General features: G+C 51.2%; 2 long non-coding RNA genes across 2 annotated transcripts; both read right to left on the bottom strand.

Annotated features, from left to right (window-relative positions):
• Window positions 1-422: 422 nt before the first annotated feature.
• Window positions 423-1,934, bottom strand: LOC142360776 (uncharacterized). Its single transcript, XR_012763349.1, has 4 exons — window positions 881-1,934; window positions 754-795; window positions 620-666; window positions 423-508 (listed from the first exon to the last, which is right to left on the bottom strand). It is a non-coding gene; the product is annotated as an uncharacterized LOC142360776 (long non-coding RNA).
• Window positions 1,935-2,760: 826 nt separating this feature from the next.
• Window positions 2,761-5,442, bottom strand: LOC142360775 (uncharacterized). Its single transcript, XR_012763348.1, has 5 exons — window positions 5,309-5,442; window positions 4,484-4,526; window positions 4,255-4,392; window positions 4,058-4,104; window positions 2,761-3,941 (listed from the first exon to the last, which is right to left on the bottom strand). It is a non-coding gene; the product is annotated as an uncharacterized LOC142360775 (long non-coding RNA).
• Window positions 5,443-5,657: the final 215 nt, after the last annotated feature.

Raw genomic sequence — 5,657 nt, 5'->3', positions numbered from 1 at the left:
CAACGTTGCAAAAGCAGACAGAGCATAAACTTCCGAGACGCAAGACCTATCCATGCTTTACACTTCTAACACAAGCAAAGAAGTTCCCAGCTGGCACTGTAACGATGAGTAAAGCTATTCGAGATGCTAGGGATGGCACCCGAGATGCACAATGCCCTCCTTGAGTGCAAAGAGGACATTGAGACCTGAGGAAGGTCTAAGGCAGAGAAGACACACTACGCAAACGACACCACCACAGACGTAGGCTGGAACTGCCCTCCCTTGCATACACAGTGTTGTGCAAGAGTAACCTGCTTCCTTTACCTGCCCAAAGGGGCCTGTTCCTGCACAGCCCTGTCCCTACACTAACTTTACAACACCGCCCAACCTTGTTCCCCTCCCTCCAGACCCTCTCCAGCCCCTGCAACTCAACTTACCTTTCACGGGGCCAGGGGTCTGACTCCATCCTCGACCGAAAATGCATTGGGTATCTGGGATGCTCCTGCAGTCAACAGGTTGCGCTTCTTCACTGGAAAAAGAAAAAACCCAGAAACAGTGCTGACAGTAAGCATCACATTGGCCAAGACCAACCTCTTCCACAACAACCCGCTCCTCAGAAGCACCGGGGTGCTCCGCTCACCTGCTCATTCCAGAGGCAGACGCTGCGGCCAGCATTGCTTCTGCTACCTAAGATACCAAGAGACTCAAAATTACCGCTTGCACCCGTGACAAGTCACCCACCCCACGCTCCTCCTCGCTGCCACCCCAGCTCACCCCAAAACAGTTGTCCGATGCCACAGGTGGCCCGCACAGCCCCTGCAAAACCAAGAGAGACACCCCTCACTGAGTTGCTGCACTATAATTTGCTCTTACACACTGACCCGGCACACAACCGCCTCACCTTCTCAGACCTCTTGTCAGCACGCCGCTTCGCCCCGCTGAGGCTACGTGCGGCACCTGCAATAAAATCAAAGCAAACAGCACATGCTGAGATACCGCCCAAAACCAAAGCCTGCCTGCATCAGTTCCAATCTCCTGCTCCTTTACCTTGGCTGCTCACCCACCCTGGCCCTGCCATTTACAGGTTCCCTGGTTGCCCTGGGCAGAGCAGCTCCAAGCCAAAACACACACAGGCACAGACAGACACTACACACAAGACCACAAACAATGGGCTTCAAAGAAGAGAGAAAACTCTCCTTCACAAGAAGGAGGACTCCCTGACGGGTGATACCGCCGGACAAGAAGACCTACAGGGCCGCGACGGCCCAAAGCATGGCGCCTCCATGGCAGCCCCAGAAAAACAGAGTCAGACAGCATGGTCCCTGGCACGAAGATACAGTAGTCAAAAGAGACGGCGCATGTGCAAGAAGCCCGGCTTCAAGACCTAAGAACATAAGGATGCAGGGAAGAGCTCCCACACTCCACGAAAATGGACCGCCAGAGAGAAGAGCTGCTGACACAGCCTGGAACGACGCCGCAGAAGAGAACCGACCGGAAACTTCCACGCCACGAGACCGATCCACGCTTTACGCTTGTAAGGCAAGAAGAGAAGCCCCCGCTTGGCACCACGCCGATGAGTAGGGGCATTCGAGACCCCAGGGGTGGTGCCTGATGTGCACAAAGAGCAATGAGGATGCTGAGATACAGGTAAGGTCTAAGACACAGAAGACAGACGACAAAAATGACACAGCACCACAGACGCAGCCTGGAACGCTCCTGCCCAATTGGGCTGAAGAGAAACCCCTTCCTTCCCTTTACATGCCCAAAGGGGCCCGCTCCTGCACAGCCCTCTCCCCTACGCTAACTTTACAAGCACTCCCTGCAATTCACAACCGTGGTCCCCTCCCCCCAGTCCCTCAACTTAGCTTTCAGGGGGCCAGGGGTCTGACTCCATCCTCGACAAAAAGCACCTTGGCTAACTGGGATGCGCCTGCAGTCGCCTGCTTCCGTTTTGCCATCTGAAAAGCAAAACGACAAGACGACAACACAGACAACACACAGGGCTGACAGTAAGCATCACACTGGCCAACACCAACCCCTTCCGCAACCACCTCCTCCTCAGAAGCACCGGCCTGCTCCACTCACCTGCTCGTTCCAGAGGCAGACGCCGCGGCCAGCGTTGCTTCTGCTACCTAAGATACCAAGAGACACAAAATTACCGCTTGCGCCCGTGACAAGTCGCCCACCCCACGCTCCTCCTCGCTGCCACCCCAGGTCACCTCAAACAGTGGTCCAATGCCTAATGCCGCCCACACACACACAGTCCCTGCAAAATCAAAAGAGACACACCTCACTGAAGAGCCACACAATATTTTGCTCTTACACACTGACCTGGCCAGCAGCAGCCTCACCGTCTCAGACCTCTCGTCAGCATGCTGCTCCACCTCTCCGCGGCTATGTGCGGCACCTGCAATAAAATCAAAGCAAAGAGGACATGCTGAGATAACGCCCAACACCAAAGTGTGTCCGCACCGATTCCCACTTTCTGCTCCTTTACCTTGGCTGCTGACCCGTGTTGCCCCTGCCATTTTGCAGGTTGGCACCTCGAAGCTCACATCCCACCTGAAAAACACAAACAACAAGCGATGCTTAGAACTTCACCAACAATGCACACTACAATAACAACTGCTACTTCAGCCCACGAGTCATGGCCCACCTTGCCCGAGTCACCTCTGTTACCAAGACCCTGCTTTGCATCTTCAAAACGGAGAACCCAAAACTTATAAGCTAGTCATACAGCCACCAGTCATATCTTCCCTCCAACACCACACACTGACCTTCTTATGGCACTCTACTTGCGTGTCCTCTGTCGCCCTTTGGCACACCGCTCATCCCTCTGCATCTGTGAAAGCAACATTAAACGAGTCACCCAGATTCAGAGCAACAGTTGACCAGTCCCAGAAGTCTTGTTTCCACTCACGTACACCATCTAGATTCCAACTACAGCCTGCTGTTAATAACAATCTGGTCATCCCCTGTGTCTCTGCCTAGCACTACAGAAACAACTCTCCTTGCCCACTGCATACAGGGCTACTTGCTCGGAAACGAACTCTACAACCTTTGCCTATAAAGTCTAGGGTTATCTACACGTTAGCCATAGGATCTCATTGTTATTCTTTTGCTTGCTGTCACTGCTATGCCCCCAGGTAGAGCAGCTCTAACCCAGACAAACATGCACAGACACTGCACACAGACAAGACCAACAGTGTGATGCAGAGACATAAAAAACTCTAAAAAGCACGACTCCTGGACCAGAGCTGCCATTGGGCAAGAAGACCTAGGGGGCCACAAGTAAGAATCTGTGGCAGCCTGAGAAAAGTCAAATGCTATGAACTGTGCAAAAAGACCTGTCCGCAACTCGCATGAAGTGTGCGCACAATGCCTTTCCTAAAGGCCTAAGAAGTTTGGGATGCCAGGAAGATCTCTCAGAAAAGATGACTAAAGAGACCGCTCAAGATCAGAGGTGCTGTCCCAGCCTGGAACAACGTTGCAAAAGCAGACAGAGCATAAACTTCCGAGACGCAAGACTTATCCATGCTTTACACTTCTAACACAAGCAAAGAAGTTCCCAGCTGGCACTGTAACGATGAGTAAAGCTATTCGAGATGCTAGGGATGGCACCCGAGACGCACAATGCCCTCCTTGAGTGCAAAGAGGACATTGAGACCTGAGGAAGGTCTAAGGCAGAGAAGACAGACTACGCAAACAACACCACCACAGACATAGGCTGGAACTGCCCTCCCTTGCATACACAGTGTTGTGCAAGAGTAACCTGCTTCCTTTACCTGCCCAAAGGGGCCTGTTCCTGCACAGCCCTGTCCCTACACTAACTTTACAACACCTCCCAACCTTGTTCCCCTCCCTCCAGACCCTCAACTTAGCTTTCGGACGGGCAGGGGTCAGAATCCCTCCCTGATAAAAAACACATTGGCTACTGCAGTCAACAGGTTCCACTTTGTCATCTGGAAAAAAATAAGAAAGCAACCACACCCCACAAACAATGATGACCATATCACATTGGCCAAGACCAACCTCTTCCATAACAAACCCCTCAGAAGCACCAGGGTGCTCCACTCACTTGCTCATTCCAGAATTGGATGCTGTAGCCATCATCGCTTCTGCTACCTAAGATACCAAGAGACACAAAATTACCCTTGCGCCCATGACAAGTCACCCACCCCACGGTCCTCCTCTCTACCACCCCATCTCACGTCAAACCGTTGTCCAATGCCAAAAGTGGCCCGCGCAGCCCCTGCAAAACCAAAAGAGAAGCACCTCACTGAGTTGCCGCAGGATTCGTTGCTCTTAGACACCAACCCAGCCCACAGCTGCTACTTCAGGCCACTAGTTGTGGCTCACCTTGCCCGAGTCGTCGCCGGTGCCCATATCCCCGACTCACTCATTGCTTGGCACCTTCAAAATTAAAAAGAAAAATCAAAACCTAAAAGCACGTCTGTCCTCTGACACCACATGTAAACCCACCTTCTTGCGACGCTCTGCTCACCTCTCCTCCGTCACCCTTTGGCGCACGGCTCGTTTCTCTGCATCTGCAAAAGACATATTGTAGAAGTTACCCCAATGCTGACCAATAACTTAATAATTCCAAAGGTCTTGTTTCCATTCAAGAACGCCACCTAGAGTCCAACTACAGCCTGCCATTAAAAAAACAAACACAAAAGAACACTAAGCTCTTCACATACAAGCCTTAACACCTTTGAGATTCAAAGGCCTGACATTAAGTCCTCTATCTGGAGATGCTGAGGCCCAGAGAATTCACACTTCATCTCTTGTGACTGTCATAACTACCTGTCAGCTGCAGGGAGACTTAAACCAGACAGACCTCATTGACATCCAATTGTGACTGCAAAACTAAACTGAGAGAGGCTGATGAACCCTCATCCCTTCCTCAACCATCCCCTCGTCTCAAAAGTTTAGAATCCCCTTCTCTGCTCCTGAACTGTCAAGGAAGGAATCCCACAGCCTCCTGACAGCTCCTTCCCGGTATTTGCACCCCTGAACCCCCCGCATCGGCCATTCCTCAGGAGCTGTTCCTCTGAGCCACACCCTGCGTTCTGCAGGCATCGCCCACCTTACACCTTCCCGCAGCCTTGGGGCTTTGCTACAGGCCCACAGAGTAAGTGAAACCCTGATGTTTATAATCTGTGAGGGGCCTGCCTTGAGCTACAAAGTTTCAAGGGACAACAGAGTCCTCTGAGCAATCGGGAAAGGCAATGAGCTGTCCCATACTCTAACAGATACTATGCCTTCTGTCCTTGCCACTTTCTTGAGAAATGCTCAATCTCTGTACAGATGCATACAAGATGCTCACCTTAACCCCTGCAAGATAATCTCATCATCAGTCCAACTAAGAGATGCGATGCCAGCAAGTTACACAGTATAGAGCAAAACTAGTGAAAAAAAAACAACGTTCCATCTTCAATCAAGTCAGGAGTTCCAGGACAGTGTAATGCACCTAGAATAAAAAGAACAATGTATTCTGTTAAACAATCTTGCCACCCCTGAATTCTCCATAAAAAATTACTGACCTGAAAAAAAAGGTGCAGATAAATATATTCTCTACTAGATCTGCTGCTGAGCCTTGACTCGTCCCGAACGTCTTACCTCAAACAGTCACCCCTGCTTCTCTAAATATCAAAATAGATCTCCCTGGGTAGCTT

Source organism: Opisthocomus hoazin, chromosome 3 (genome assembly GCF_030867145.1).
Source record: "Opisthocomus hoazin isolate bOpiHoa1 chromosome 3, bOpiHoa1.hap1, whole genome shotgun sequence".
In the NCBI taxonomy this organism is placed as follows: Eukaryota; Metazoa; Chordata; class Aves; order Opisthocomiformes; family Opisthocomidae; genus Opisthocomus; species Opisthocomus hoazin.
Note: the sequence above shows the minus strand (reverse complement) of the source record. Positions and strands in the feature narration are given on the sequence as shown.